Source organism: Equus caballus, chromosome 20 (assembly GCF_041296265.1).
Source record: "Equus caballus isolate H_3958 breed thoroughbred chromosome 20, TB-T2T, whole genome shotgun sequence".
In the NCBI taxonomy this organism is placed as follows: domain Eukaryota; kingdom Metazoa; phylum Chordata; class Mammalia; order Perissodactyla; family Equidae; genus Equus; species Equus caballus.
Window position 1 is genome coordinate 46,997,270 of NC_091703.1, and position 17,172 is coordinate 47,014,441.

Consider the following 17,172-nt stretch of genomic DNA (forward strand, 5'->3'; position numbering starts at 1 on the left):
AACTCACTCCGCGGTTCAAACTGGGTGGCCGTGAACCTCTCTGCACCCCAGATTTGCCTCTATAAAATAATAACAACAGTATCAATCTCATAGGGCTATTGTGAGGATTAAATGAGTTATAAATAAATATATACGTGTGTATATTTTAGATAATGTGTACCTTATTATAATAAGTAATAATATTTTAAGTACTTTTAGACAGCTTTTTCTTTCTCTTTTCGCTAATAAAATTCTGTCCCTTTCTCTGACTTCCTTTCTTCTGTCATCATCAGAACACAGATGACAGGAGTCAGTGACACCTGGAACTTCTAATTCAGAAAGCTTTTCTTGAAACCACAATAGGGAGAAACGTTTTCCTCTGGTTGGAGAGACAGTGAAAGAGAATTATGGCTGCAAGTTGCTGGAGTTTAATTATTACATATAATTATACATTTATTATATATAAATACTTGTGTTAGTTTTATTTTGCCCTAGAGGGGAATAAATGACTTAATTCTCTTTCCATTCTTTTCCTGATTGGAAATTTCGCTCGCTGACTTCCCTGCCTATTTCTCTCTTATAAAACAGATCTCAGGTGCTGAAACCTTGCAGCAGAGTGAACAACTTGAGGAAATTGGGGCTTCTGCGGAGAGCAACAGGCTGTTGCTAGGGAGGGCTGGAGACAGTGGATGTGTTTCACATCCTTATTCCTGCCTCGTCGAGTCCAGTGGCATGTTATTTCCACTGGGTGGGAGCCAGCGCTGAGTTCCTCCCTGTTGTGTTCAACCTCGAACATTTCTCTGCGATTATGTTTCATCCAGGGATTAGCAAAATGCAGAGGGGAGAAAACCTGAGAAGGTGTTTGGCACGGGGGCTCCGTGCTGCGTTAGCACAATCCGCGGGCGTTCGCGGCTAATTGGAGAGCAGCGACACACAGAAGGGCCTCAGAAGCTCCCAGGAACGCTTCGGCTTAGGTTACTGCAAATGGTTTATTTATTGAGTGTCAAGCTTTGTGTGTGTGTTTTTGTTTGTTTGTTTTTTATAACCCCCAAAGAAACTTCAAATAAACCAGCAGTTCTCACTGCCTCGCCCTGTCTGCACCATCGCACACGATCTGGGAGCAGTGAGCTAGCAGCTCAGTCTTCTATTCTGACTTGCCAAGTGTCATCGTTCAGGCTTGATTTCTTGAGGAGACTCCTGAAAGATAAAGTTCTGCTACCCAAGATCTGCTTTTGGCAAAAGAAGTGCAAGGGGGGAATTTCTGAGCCAGCCTCAGGCTGTCCGTGGCCCCCTCTTCAAGTCTTCGGCGTGGAGCTGGGCAGCCGGGGAGTGTCCATGTGAGGTGAAGAACAGTGTCCGGGGCAACTTCTGGGCGCCTCACCACCTCCTCTCTTCACCCCAGACCTGGCCTCCCTTGTTGTGTCGCTGCTAGCCTTGAGCATACAGCCCTTAGGGAAAGAGATGTCAGAACAAACAGAAGCCAGGGAGAGAGAAAAAGGAGGCTGGCTTGAGAAAGCCAGTCCTCTGCGGGCCCCAGAGCCTGTGTGCAACAGCACCCCCCCCTCCAGCTCTCAGAACCCAACCGTTTACAATCCTTCTGGGGGAACAGGGGGGAAGCAACACTTTAGCAGGTACTGAGCTGCCACCAAGCTGCTACAGAACCAGGAGCTCCAGGTCAAGTTTCTTATTAAAACTCCAAGACTGTGGCTGCATTTAAATGGTTGGCAGCACAGCTGAGTGCGTGAGGTCACCAGCTGGGTCCATAAAAACTGGGTGAGGGTTATAGTCCTGGGAAAAACCAACAAGTCTGAGACATCAAGAAGACTTCAGGAGAAGGCGTAGACAGATTCAAGCTGCAACCAACAGGTCTGAGATTGGGATACGTAGCCAGAGACTGAAGTGTGACAGTGGAAACAGACACAAGTGTGAAGGTGGGGCCAGCCGGTAGACCAGGATTTCACAAGAAGCAAGAGCAGCAAAGTGAGCAAGGGTCCTGGGATCAGTCTGGATGGTGTGTCTGAGGGGGTGCAGAGTACAGCATCTTGCTGGGATTATTTGGCTCAGGGGGTTCCAACACTCTGCTTAGGAGACACGGAAACCAGAGCACGGGGTCAGGCTCCATCTGGATCAGTAAGCCCCACCCCGACTCTGTCATTGCTTCAATATGCAGTTTATCAATATCAGGTGAACGAGGGCAATATATCTTGAGCTTCTTTTGAAGATCAGAAAAGGAAGAGAAGCATTCAGGTAATAATACGTTCTTCTTGGAAGCCTCAGGAAGCAGGATTTGCCTGACGTGAAGCTGCCCATCGATGCAGAGGTTCTTACCCCGATATTCAGTTCACTGCTCAGTGACTGATTAGACCGTCAGAGGGCTTGGTCCAGCTGCCGGGGATGGGTTCCGGCATCAGTCTTAGCCTCTTCTTTACAATCTCCGTCAGCCCCAGCTGATCCAGTGCGACTACTACTTCCCACTGTCCCACCTTCCTGTTGGCCAGATCCACGACTTTCCATAACAGCAGGATCAGCTCCTTTTCATCTGAGCCAAGCTTGGCCCCAGTAGTGATCCCAAAAAGCACCACCATGTAATCTGGAGATGCTGTCATGACCATAGGTGGGGAGGGGGAAAAGGGGGGTTGGGAGCTGGTGAGGTGGGGTGGAAGGGACCACAAATGGCCAAAAATTGCTCCTTCCTTTGGAGGAAACTATTCTTAAATGCATGCCTTTAGGCCAAAGGGGATCATCTGAGTGGAATATTGGAAACGGCTCTGAACTTGCTATCAGAAGACCTGGATTCTAGTCCTATGCTGTCACTTACTAGCTCTTGGCAAGCAATTTAACCTCTTACAGTCTCTAGTTTCCTTAGCTGGAAAGCACAAGGGTTGAGCATATTATGTAAAATAATGCAAGAGAAAGCTTTAAAATTACAAAGACATTTAGTGAGTCACTTAGATTTAGAATGAGGAAAATAAAAGCTACTGACGGAGACCTGGTGGACTGATTGCAAAAATATCCACACTTTGTCACCCTTCCCTGTCCACACCCTTTGCCATGTCACTTTGCAGTTCCTCTCATAAAGAGACAGAGCCCATTTTCCAACCCCTTGAACCTGGGCAGGCTTTGTGATTTATATTGGCCCATAGAATGTGGCAGAAATGACACTGTCTGAGTTCTGTGCCTGGGGCTCAAGAAGCCTGGTGTGCTTCCTCACTCTCTGGAATCCTACCACTTCTGTGTGAAGAGCCTCGGGCCAGAGGGTGAGACCACATGGCGAAGAGCCCAGCTGTCTTAGCCACGGCCATGCTAAACCAGACACAGCCATCTGACCCCCCAGTGTCCAGCCAAGAATAGCAGAGCTGCCTACCAATGAGACGCTAGCCAAGTAAGCTGGCTGAGACCAAAAGACTTCCAAACTCACCAGCAATAATAAACGCCTATTGGTTTAAACTAGTGAGTTTTGGAGTGTTTTGTTATGTGGCAATAGCTAACTGATACAGAGCTGGTAGAGATTATAACAAAAATTAATCAGAACTAGTGATGAACTCTGCTTTGATGAAGGCCAAGGTCAATATCTCAGGCAATGGCAGCACCCCACGCAAATTGGTCACAGAGAGAAGCAGTATGAAGGCCAGCCCTGAGGGGCTCCTCTCTGGGCCACACTCTTGGGTAGGAGGATGGAATGACACATGAAATAGTGTCTTGGTCAGGTCTTAGGTGGGTTTACAATATTGTAAGAATAATGTAATATTACTTTAGAGGAGGCAGTCTCTGAAAGGAAAGCCAATGTTTATGTGAGGTTTATAAAAACACTATTTTAACAAGTGAATTCTTTCTGTGGAATCTGTTAAACTAATATGTGGCATTGTAAATATAACAGTTCGAAGTCAGAATCCCTATTCTTGATTTACAGATTTACCAAATTAACATCCTTCTTGCAAAGACAAAGAGACTTCCCAGTGAGTTCAAACACCATGTGGGATCTGCAGTGTAGCCTCTGCTGCGAGGCATCTGTGACTTCAGTGGGGGATGATGTGCAGAAGGAAGAAACGGACAAATGCATGGGGCTGGAGTCAGTATGACTAGTGGGAGTCAGGGCTGTCTCCATGGAAGATGTGCACTAGTCCAATCACTGTCCAAGTGGCTGTGGTAAACCGGGCTCTGGGCTGGGGATCTGTGACCAAGCCTGAGCTACTGAGTGGGGCCTAGCAGGAGGCTCTGCAGAGGCATTAGTCAGGAGGTTGGCTCCAAGGGACCTTCCCCACAAAGCAGAAGCTGGATCTCAGTCAGAGGGTCAAGAGCAGGAACAAGGGTGTCCTGGGGAGGGGGGCGTTTGATGGGATGGGTTCTTGCATCATCTCAGTGGTCTGGAAAGGACCCCCAGGAAGCCGAGGATGAAACACAAGAGTCCTCTAGCACTGGTGAGAATGGATGTCATGCCAGGCTTGGTTGGGACTGGGGTAGCCAACACTATAGGCTGATGACTCTGAGTTCTTTTGGAAGCCTATGGCAATCACGGATGGCCACTGAAAAGGATTTGAGCCATCACATCATTCTGTGTGAATGGTGGACATCACTGGGTCATTAATGGCAGCGAGGCCTTTCCCAAAGGACTTGCAGAAGGAAGTGGAGCACCAGTGGGTCCATGCCCAAGAATCAAAATCCTCTCCCCAAAAGATCTAGAGCATCAGGACGGGGGAAGAATGGATGTGCAGGGAGAAGCAGGCTCCTGTTGCTAAGAAGATATCTACCACCTTTGGGGACAGGGAAGGCCAGTGCCTCAAGTTCCTGGGCCCATCTTGGAAAGCGGGACTGGATCTTATAGGGTTCAAGCCTTCTTCCTGCTCGAAACTCCAGTGATCCCATGATATGATGGTAGCTTTAAAGAGAACAGCTGGGCCACCACTCACATTCCATTTCCCCCAAATGCAGAACCAAATAGCCCCTTAATTTGAATGGAACACAGTTCTCTCTGTAGTACTAGTTCTGCAGGCTTCAGGCTAAACGAACATGACTCCTCCTGAAGCTGCGGCTGATGCTGGAACTTTGAAAGCTTCCAGACTTGCTGTGTAGGATGAAATAACTTATTCTGTAGCACTTTTCCATAGAAGCAAAGACACCATGTATATTCAGGGCTGATCCAGCCAACATTTCAGCTGCAGAACTCTGCCCCTTCAGTATGCCATGTGCTGATTCCTCCAGGGCCAGTCCCAGGGCTGCTGTAAGCATACACAGCGACTTTGTACAAGCCACAAAAATGTGTCCACTCAGGGCAGAAGAATTACAAAATAGTGCTCCTCCAGGTAGAGAAATCAGAAACAATGGTCCCTCTGAGTGGATCCTGTGTTGGCTGACATAGCTCCTGTGTCAGGACACAAGGTTTGGCAAGTAGAGAACAAGTTGGAAGTTAGTCCCACGTGTGCCCCCCTGGCTTGGTGCCTTCGTGCAGCGCACGGTCTGTACACGCCCGCCCAGACCCATCGGCTGCCCAGAACCAAATGGCCTGACATCTTGTTCCAGCAGGGCCTGTGCCCACTAAGGACAGGACAAGTGGGGTTCAAAATCGATGGCACGGAGGTCTGAAGAGAGTTGGGGGGTGGGGAGAGTTCGAGGGCATGAGGAAAGGGGTCCTTCATAAGACACATTCTCCTGTCCTGCCAGACTTCTTTGAACTTTTTGCCACTTGCTAATTAAGCGACTGAGGGGACCCAGGTGAGCTGGAGGAAACCCCTGTCTTTCTCCAACAGCTGGAGCAAAGTGGTTATTTTCTGTAAGACAAATGTGGGTAACGAACAGAAAAAAGGCCAGTGGGCAGATCAAGTTCTATAAAAAACACATGCAAACACTGCACCCTCCCCCCGCACCATGATGTAGGCTCACAGAGATGACAAACCAAGTGTGTGAGACATGTCCTGTGCAGGGACGCATGTGACCCTCAGAGCTGCGGGGGGAGGCGCAGTTCAGCACAGACCGCATTCAGGATGAGTTTTGTTTCCCTTCTGGTGCTTCTCTAGAGCGAGCTGGCAAGTGAGTAATTCTACTGTTTCTTGCTTCTCAGCACCAGTGACATCACCACTAAATAAGTCAGGGAATCACAACCACATTTCAAAGAATCATTCAGTTTTCTCATTAAGATTCTATAGGAACTTTTTTTCCACAGCGACAGCCTTGCCAAAACAATGTTAAAAATAGCCCTGGTAATACTTTTCACATTTGTAGGCAGTCGTGAACGTTTAACCGCGTATATGTCCAGCAGATGCACATAACTTTAGAATTAGGCACTGAATTCTACATAGTAATAGAGAGGACATATACTTGCCAAAAAGACCTTTCTAAAAAATGAAGCGAAAAACAAACCTTGGGCTTGGTTAACGGAGGGGAAGCAAAACCTGTTAGCCACTTCATTTCCTTGTAGGAAAGTGTTTGTTCAACGCATAGAATATTTGGGGGTAAAATGTGTGTGTGAAAAAAAATCCCAAAGTAGTTAAATCTGGATATTTTGACTCAGTCAGCTCATATGGTGAATTCCCAAAATTCAAGGGCCTGATTTCTAACTCTCAAAGGATAGAATTATTTCTGAGACGGGCAGCATCCTGTGCTTGTCTGGGCCTGCACTGCTGGGGAAAGGGACAGGGTTTGGGTTAAGTTGGGAAGTAGTTCGGTCAGGGGTCCCCCTGCAGAGAGGATGTACTAAGTCTGATAGCCTGGCATTTTTCAGCAGGATACCGGCCCACAGAGAATGAGACCCTACCTAGAGAGGTAATGAAGTAAAACATATTGATTAAAAAATGCAAGTACCACACATCAGTAACTTTATTTGGGGGGTGTCCTTAGTGAGTTCCAAATAAAGGCCTGGCTTCCAGAGAAGGGGCTGAAACACTGGCCAAGGTGGCCTCTGAAGACTCTTTTCACTGTTGGGCCCACTCAACATTCCGGAAGTAGACGAGGCGCGCTCCCCTGCACGCAGAGTATGGAGACACGGATGTTTCCTAAGTCTCAGCTCGACTTTGTCAGCAGTTGGAACTGATCAATAGATGATAAAGAACTGATGTCTTATAAAGACAGCTCTTAGATGTAACCATCAGAACTTGCTGGTGAGCCTTGGCTAGAAGTTTTTAATCTCCAAAAGCCCATCTACAAATGGAAGTTTTCCTGCTTTTCGGGCAATCATATAGATGGAGATTAACCCTCTTCTTCCCCCAGGCCCTAGAAATTATTTTGACCAAACTGTTTAAGTCAGGGGTTTCATGTAGACACAGCTTAAATGAGTCATTAAGAATTTTATTGGTTAAAGTGAGCGTATTTTTTTCCTAGTAGACATAATGACATAACAGTAATAAAAATGTAATATTCGAGTAATTGCTGTAATGTAATTATAGTTTGGTCATAAAGCAAGATTAGAGGTCTGGGATGGCTGTTCTGTGGGTGTGTATTTTAACGTCTGAATGCAATCTTCGAGGTGCCTGTCCTGTCTCCCTGGAACACTCGTGCAGTTCATTGCATGACGAGGTGGCCGGGGGCCCAGCTGAGCCAGCATTATCTAGGCGTCCTGTTCACCCTGGCTGCCCTTTCTGGATACTGGCATCCTGCCTGCCTCAGACACCTAACCATCACAGTAACTGAAAACAGCGTTTCTGGTCCTATAGAAACAACAAAACGGGAAATAAAGGCGGCCAGAATCCTCATTGGGGAAGGGACAGATGGAGTCCGGTGCCAGCCTGGAACAGCCACCTCTTTGCACACACGGCACTGTAGCCCTGGGGCTCCCTGTGGTCTAAGGCTCAGAGCTCTGCTCCTGTACGGCTCCGCCGTGTGGCAGGGTCAGCTTGTTCCGGCTTCCGGAGAGAAGAATAATTTCTGGATTGAGTCTCAACAAAAAGAGCTGAATTAGGCATTTACCCAAAGAATATTTTATCAAAGGACCTGTCATCATTGGCGATATTCTTTGAACTGTTATAAATGAATTTCTGTCTGCGTTTCTTATTTAATGGCATTGCCTGAAGAAAGAAAAAATTTAAGCAAAAGACGAGCTTAACCATTAGTGAACCAAAACAATGAAAATACATTTTAATTAACAATATTTACAATGAATGAAAGAGTACCAGGTTTTTTTGTTACTGGCTTTCCTTTGTAATTAATAAGTTATTTGCGGGGAGATAATTTGAGACTATGTAAATATCCACTCCTTATCAGTCTCTCTCTTCTGTTGATGATTTTTTAATGCCATGACTCAGTCCGTAGTTATTAGTTGGCATTCTAGGGTCAAGAAGAGCTGTTACTTTCTCCTCTATTTATTTACTTATTTATATTGACGGACGCAAGAATGTTTGCTTTATTCCACGGTTGATAACCTATTACTATCATTATTTATTTGGATTTTTAAATCGTCCCAGATTTGGCCAGTGGGAGCCTCTTCAAGTTCCCCTTTTTGAGCGATTCCTTATTTTCTGGTGAATTACGATGCTCCAGGCTCATTTTTCCAGGCATCTTCCCCTGAGTCCCTGGAATCAGCCATTTCTCCAAGGAGACGGAATATCAGTGAAGAAGATTTAGAAACTAAGATCTGGGTACTGGGTGTGAAAGAACGTCACTTTTTAAAGGTGTAAAATCTCTTTTCAGTGGCATGGGTCAGTACTGGAGGAATTTAGGGTGCTTAGAAAGAGCTGAGCATGAGCCAGAGGGGAAGGCTGCCTTTGGATGGTGAAAGAAGCGGAAATCTAAGAGGAAATCAGCTTCCCATCCCCAATAATACAGATGTGTCACAGAGTATGCCCATCACCATCTCAGCACATCGATAAGATCTGTAGGCTTTTCTCCAAGCAAATCCTGTTCTCTACGCCTCTGCTTGCTCTTCATGTCTGCTAACTCATGGTTCAATCCCACTTCAACAATGTAGAATATTTCACAAACATAACTTCTTGCCAACATCTGCAACTTTAAATATCCATTGTCTCAAATGCCCTCTTTTATGGATATAAATCACACCCCTACAGAGGCCAGTAATGAACACAGTTACTACCTGCAGGGCGTCTGTGCCTCATCGTGCCTTCTCACATGCCACTTCAGTGAGCAACGTGCAGAGTCTGGTTCTAAACCCTGTTTTTTTTTTTGAGGAAGATTAGCCCTGAGCTAACTACTGCCAATCTTCCTCTTTTTGCTGAGGAAGACTGGCCCTGAGCTTACATCGGTGTCCATCTTCCTCTACTTTATATGTGGGACACCTGCCACAGCGTGGCTTGCCAAGTGGTGCCATGTCCGCACCCGGGATGCGAACCGGCAAACCGTGGGCCGCTGAGAAGCAGAACATGCAAACTTGACTGCAGCACCACCGGGCTGGCCCCCGGTTCTAAACCTTGATCTGTGGTCTTGTTTGGCATGTGGTGACTGCTGAGCAGGGTCCTCAGGGAAGGTGCGAGAGCCAGCTACACTGAGCCTGAGGTGGCAACAATGGCCAGAGCAAGGCTGCATGGACAGGATTTCCTCTTTCCTTTAGCTGAAGTCAAGGGAAAGCAAAGCTTGGGATTTGATGGATCCAGGAGGGTTGTTGGCTTTTACTTGGCATCTACACTCTTGCTGTTTGAGAAATGTTATTTTTTCCCTAAACTTCTTTCTCATTAATCTTGTGTTAAGAGTGGGCTAACCCTGTTAAAGTTGGGTAGGCTGCTTCTCTTCCAATTAGCATATATTTCCATAAGTGTTGAGTGGAGAACGGGAGGGAAGAGGCAGAGTTTCTAAACTATTGACCTGGAGGGACTTGTACGAAGGTGTGTCTGACATGAGCGTAATACAACTGAAAAGTTTAATACAACTGAAAAAGCTCCAGTAAATGGTAAGTCCTGTTTGGCTCTGATGATTTATGCTAAGCAGAATAAACTATGATGGAAACATAAAATATTTCTAAGCTTACACTTTAGTCACTCAATACACATAAAACTCAATTTTCTTCCTTAAAAAATAGATATTTAGAGCACTGAGAAGCTCCAGAGGAAATTAGGTTATTTACTGTCTTTCTGTTCCTCCACACCACACATTCTAAGTTTAAGGGTCGAAAATGCTTTGATATTCTCCAATGAATGGTACTGTTGGATGCCCCTATTTAAATACAAATCCTACTATTATATCCCCTACTATTACATTAAGTGACTTTCCTTTCCACCTACAATTTGAAGGGGGATTGTCACAACAAGGCTTCAGGAGCCAAATTATTTCATTGTTCAAGTATTGACAGGCTGGTTGCCTGACCAGAAAATGCAGAATTAAACCAAGGAAGCTTATTTTGAGAGCAGGGCTGTTGCCCTCTACGATATGGACGACCAAGAGGTAAACAGGAAGTGCTGAGTTAGCTCGGGTTACTCCTACAGGCACAGGGAGAAATAAAATCAGTGTTTACCAAATGGAAAAGCACAAAGTTGGTACAGAGAGAAATGCTATTTTCATGCTTCTAAAAAGGTATTACAAATAACACAAAGTTTCAAACCTATAATTAAAAACTATTTTTAAAAAGCTTTGATTAAGTTTCCTTCAAAAATAGACACTGTAGGCGGAAATAAATTTCTTAAAGGTCTGACTTCCACTTATGCTGGTTTCCCCTAATCCATACTCTAGGAATGCCCCTCTTAAATAACAGACTTCAAGAGTAGGAAGTGTGCCTTAAGAGTCATTGAGCAGAAGTTCAACACTCTCACTTAATAGATGGGGAATCCAAGGCCCCAGAGTTAAAGCAATTTATCAAATGCCATATTGCCTGTTAGGGGCAGGGAGAATTCAGTATCCAAATCACTCATGAGGCAGGAGTTATGGACAGACGGAATTTCTTAGTGCCAGACCCAAGGAGGACAAACACCTTGTGGTGAAGGAGCTAAATGCATTGTTAGTGTAATTTTGACTACTGAAGCCAAAAGACTGGTCCTATGGGTCCAAACTGAGTAGACTCCCCCAATCTTCAGAATCTCTGGACAACAGCTTTCCTCTTTTGGTGTCAATACCCTCAACTGAGAAAAGAAAGGACTCAAAGAGGTGACATGATCTAGGGAAATAAAGAACAAATGAATAGAAATAAAGATAGATTACTTTGGGTGAGAGTAATTCATAATATTTAAAAACCTCGTAGGGTTGTCTAAGGTCAATTAAACTTTAATAACCCAGATTTCAGACCAACATCAACACTCAAACCAGGAATAGCAGTAGAGAAGAAGGGGCAAAGTACGACATTAGGTAGTTCAGAAAAGAACACCTACTCACGGCCAATAAACACACAAAAAATGCTCAGCCTCAATGGCATTCAAAAATGAAATAAATGCAATGGTCAGACTTCCCCCTTCTGTAAAGTAGAAAAGATTAAAAAAGGGTGATGATATCTACTGTTGGTGAAGGCACAGAGAAATGATTTGCAAACACTGCTGATGAGAATGCAAACTTGCAAAACCTGAATGGAGGGCCATTTGGATATGTGTCAAGTTTTTTAAAAAGAAATACCTTCGATGCAGCAATTCCAATTCTAGGGATTTACCTTAAAGGAAATAGAGATTTCCACAACTAGTTTAGTGGGTTACAAATGGACACAAATTCTTTGCTGTTCCTCTTATCAAGAGGTAGAGTCTATTTCCCCTCTACTTTAATCAGGACTGGCCTTGTGACTAACTGAGTGCAAAATATAGCAGAAGTGATGTTGTGGGACTTCTAAGCCAGCCACACCCTAAGAGGACTGGCAGTTTCTGTTAAGACTCTTTTAGAAGCCAGTGGCCTTTTAAGTCCAACTTCTCTGAAACTACCATGCTGTGAGGAAGCCAAAGCTTGTCAAAAGCAAAAGGGGAGATCATGTGGAGGCCTGAGGCTCCAAATCTCCCAATCAATGGCCTGGTCCAGCTAGGCTGCCAGCTGAGTAACTACCAGATGACACCATGTGGAGCAAAGAACTACCCAGTCAAGGTCCACTGAATCCCATACCCCAGAACCCTGAGAAAAAGAACTCAGTGTTCTTTTGGGGTCGCTTGCTATACAGCAAAAGGTAACTGAAATAGAAATAGGCAGGGTCACCCCACCAGGTAAGGAACCACACCAGCTGAGGTGTCTACTGAGGGCTAAGGGAATATGGCCTGGCTAGAGGGGGGAGGAAGTTATAGATACTAGCTATGACTGTGGTAATATTAGCTAGTTACAGACATGATGACAGTTGTGGTTAGGAATATTTCTTCTTTATTTTAATATGCATACAGCATATCTGTTTAGTTATTAAACAATTTTTTCTCCTCCTCCATTCTCCTATTATCTAACATAAGAGGTATTAACAGTGGTTAGCCATATATCTCAGTTTTCTTTTTTAAAGATTGGCACCTGAGCTAACAACTGTTGCCCATCTTCTTCTTCTTCTTTTTTTTTTCCCTGCTTTTTCTCCCCAAATCCCCTCAATATATAGTTGAATATTTTAGTTGTGGGTCCTTCTAGTTGTGGCATGTGGGATGCCGCCTCAACAGGGTCTGATGAGCGGTGCCATGTCCGTGCCCAGGATCCAAACCGGTGAAACCTTGGGCCAGTGAAGCAGAGCGGGTGAACTTAACCACTTGGCCACTGGGCCAGCCACTATTTCAGTTTTTAAGTTACAGGATATCAAAGGGGGAATATAACTCAGAGAAAAGAACAAAAAACATCACCCCAAAAATGGATGCATCATATGGGACTTTATACCTTTTTTAAAAAAATAAACTTTACTTTTTGTTTCTAGAACAATTGTGAAGAAAATACAAAGGCCCTATATACCCGACACCCAATTTCTCCTATTATTAATATTTTACATTAGTATGGTATATTTGTCACAATAAGGAATAAATTATTACTCACTGAAGCCCATACTTTATTCAGATTTCCTTAGTTTTTACCTAATATCCTTTTTCTGTTCCAGGATCACATCTAGAATACCACAATACATTTTTATCATGTGTCCTAAGGCTCCTCTTGGCTATGACAGTTTCTCAGACTTTCCTTGTTTTTGATGACCTTGGTGGTATGGAGGAGTGCTGGTCAAGTATTTGTAGAATGTCCCTCAGCTAAGATTTGTTCGATGCTTTTCTCATGATGTGACTGAAGCTATGGGTTTTTGGGAGAAAGACCGGATAGGTATTTATATCCTTTTTGGAGGACAAGGTTAGCATGCATCATGTTAGGTGGAAGCATTTGCTACTGTCTTCATTTGGAGGATTTTTTAATACAGTTAAAAGAGGTGTGAATGGGTGCCAAGTTGACAAAGGGCAGACTGTGGTTGTTGGTACTCTGTCAACTTGGTGAAACTGAAACTACTTTTCCTGAATCCCCTTCCCCACATGGTTCTGAGTCACAAGTGGCCAAAAGAGAAAATTATGCAAGATTTGGAAGATGGAAGTGATGTAGCTATTAATGCATGAAGTTCACTGTGGTTAGAGGCAGTGACAGGCAGACACAGAAGGGGTGGCATTCTAGCTCGCCCTCACTTTCCTCCTCACTTTCCCAACAGCGGCTCCAGGCTTGCTACGGGACGCTTGGCGGGACCACAAGGCGGCCGTTACACAGAAGCATGGCTTCCTGCAGACCTTCCTACGAGCCACGGCTCTGCAGCCACTTTGGCAGGTGGTTGTGCTTTGCTTCTCAAATTGATGGGCTGGTGACTTTCTCTGATCCCCCAACTTTCTTCCTAGGCTTTCATTTTCCCAGCTCCTCTCACAACTATGTAAGATCTGATTCGTATAATAAAATATTTATCCCATGATGCACAGTGGTTCTGATACTGTGACTGAACTCTGACTGATAGAACAAACTGTGAGAGACTAATTCTTAACCTGAGAACAATTATAAAATCTGGACAAAATACAAAACATCTGTGTAATAGTTTTCTACGCTGCTGTTGCAAATCACCACAAATTTAGTAGTTAAAACACCACAAATATATTATCTTACAGTTCTATAGGGTAGAAGTCTGGTAAGGGTCTCATGGACTAAAATCAAGGTGTTGGGAGGCTGAGTTCTTTTGGGAGCTAAGATAGTGGGGATACTTTTAGGAATAAGAGCAAAGCAGAAATATAATAACCTTAATTTGACTATCCCCTCAAGCTACCTGTCAGAAAATTAAATGCTCTCTGGAAGAAATTATGATCCTGAGCTTTTACAGTTTTTTTCATATACAATGTCTGGCATTCAATAAAATACTCTGAGGCATAGCAGGATACAGAACCAAAAGACTGAAAACCAAGAGGAAAAAACCCAGACAACAGAAACAGATCCATAAGCAACCCGGACACTGGGGGAATCAGAAAGAGACTTGAACTAGATTGTTTTTTAAAAAAGAATCAAATGATGACTGTATAACTGAAAAATAAAAACAAAAAACTGAAATTGTGAATTCAATAGATGGGTTTAGTAGAATTTTAGATGCAGCAAAAGAGAAGATTAATAAAGATGGGTCAGTTGAGAACATCCAGATTGAAGCAAAGAGAAAAGGAGATGAGAAATACAGAAGAGAATGGAGGAGATATGCTGTACATGGTGAAAAGTCTGACATACACATAATGAAAGTCCTAGAAGAAAAGTGGCTGAGAATGTTAAAAAATTGATGAAAGATATCAAGCCACAGATTCAAGAAGTTCTACAAACTCCAAGAAAGATAAATACAAAGAAAACTACATGTAGGCATGTCATACTACCACTCCCAGAAAATAAAAGAAAAAAATCTCAAAAGTAGCCAGAAAAAAGCAGACATATTACTTTCACAGGGGGCAAGAAAAAAGCTGACAACCAAATGACAGAAGCCAAAAGACAAAGAAAATAATCTGATATGTACAGAAAATAATGTACATTGCGTAATGGCAAAACTTTGAGAATATCAAAATATCCAATAATAGGATATAATTAATAATGAATTAGCTGTACTATAAAATACTCAATGGTAAAAAAAAAATGGCATGGGAGAGTGTAACAATAGACTACAAAGAAGTATGAATGTATTTTTTTTGTGTATGGGTATTAAAATGTCAATAATGTTTAGTCTTAATGTTAAAGGACTGTGGATTGTACTGTATTCTTTGTGCTTTTCTGAGTCTTCTAGGTTTTTGTTTGCAATAAATGCATATTTTTGTAGGTAATTAGTTAAAAACAATTATAAAGAACAAGTTAAAGTGTTTAAAAGATAAAAATAAGTTAAAACCAAGGAATACAAATTAGTATGTTAAAAAGCTATAATGAGGACGAGAATGTAGATTTAAATATCAATAATTACATTAAAAGCAAATAGTCTAAACACCTCAACAAAAAGGCAGAGATTGTAAAACTGGGTGAAAAACCAAGATCCAATTATACGCTGTCAATGAGAAAGACATTCTAAATATAAAGAAACAGATACGTTAAAAGTAAAAGGATGTTAAATCTATATACCATGCAAACACTAATCAAAAGAAGGTAAAGTGGCTCTATTAACATCAGACCAGTATCAGACATCAGAAGATAATGTGTCTGCTTTTCAGAACATGCAATATTCTCAGGGATAAAGAGGGACATTATATAATGCTAAAGGAATAATGAATCAAGATGACAAGTAATTCCAAAGTGTGTATGGAACTAAGAACAGAACTTCAAAATACACCAAGCAAAAACTAAGAAAACTTAAAAGAGAAATACAAAAAGCTGTAATTTAAGTTGACAACTTCAACACTCCTCTCTCAGTAATTCATTTTTAAAAAGTAGAAAATCAGTAGGTATATAGAAGAACTGAAAAACACTATCAACCATCTTGACCTAATTGACATTTATACAACACTACACTCAACAACTGCAGAATACACATTTCAGTGCACATGCACATATTCTGGGCCATAAAACAAACCTTAACAAACCTAAAAGAACTGTCATCATACCAAGTATGTTCTCTATTATAAAATTAAACTAAAATTTAATAACAGGAAGATATCTAGAATATTCCCAAATATTTGGAAACTAATCAACACATTTCTAAATAAGCCATGGGTCAAAGAGAAAATCAGAAAGGAAATGAGAAAATATTCTGAATTGAATAAAAATGAAAATACAACACACATCAAAGGTTTTCAGATATACCTAAAGCAGTGCTTAGAGGGAAGCAGACAGCATGAAAATGCTGACAGAAAGGAAAGATCTCAAGTCAAAGAGAAAGAAGAGTGAATTAAACCCGAAGCAAGCAGAAAGAAGGAAATAATAAGGATAAAAGCAGATTGACACTGAAAACAGGGGAAAAATAAAGAAAAATAAACAAAACCAAAGGCTGATTCTTTGAAAAATCAGTACACTGATAAACTCTTTTCAGACTGAGAGAAAAAGCAAGAAGAAACAAATTGCCAATCAGGAATTAAAAATAGAAGCATTATCACAGATCCTACAGCTATGAAAATAAGGAAATTTTACAAACTTTATGCAAATTAATTTGTTAAGTTAGATGAAGGACAAATACCTTGAAAGATGTAAGCTACCAAAGTTCTCTCAAGAAGAAACAGATAACCCAAATAGCCTTGTATCTAAGGTTACTCATAGCTAAAGACTTTCCTACAAAGAAAACCCCAGTCCCTGATAGCCTCACCAGTGAGTTCTACTGTACTTAAAAGAAAGAAACAATACTCATTCTACAGAAACTCTTTCAGAAAATAAAAAAGGAAAGAGTAATTCCCTACTCATTTTATAAGGCCAGTATCATCTGATCTAAAAACTAGAAAAAAGACATTACAAGAAAATTCCAGATCAATAATCAATATTTTCATGAATACAGATGTAAAAATACTTAACAAAAATATTAGTAAATGAAGTCCAGCAAAATATAGTGAGATTAATACATTATGACCAAGTGGCATTTATTCCAGTAATGGAAAGTTGGTTTGACATTCAAAAAATCAATCAACGTAATGCACCACCAAAAAAAGAAAAACTATATGATCATCTCCAAGGATGCAGAAAAACCATTTGATAAAATTCAACATCCATTCATTATAAAAACTAAGCCAACTACTAGAAAGGAACTTCTGTCAATGTAATAAAGAGCATCTAAGAACATCATACAGCTAATTTAACGGTGAAAGACTGAATACTTTATCCCTAAAATCAGCAACAAAGTAAGGAAACTGCCGAAGTTTTATCCAAAGTGGCTAACATCATATTTAATGGTTAAAGACTGAATGTTTTCCCCACAAAATTGAGAAAAAGACAAGGATG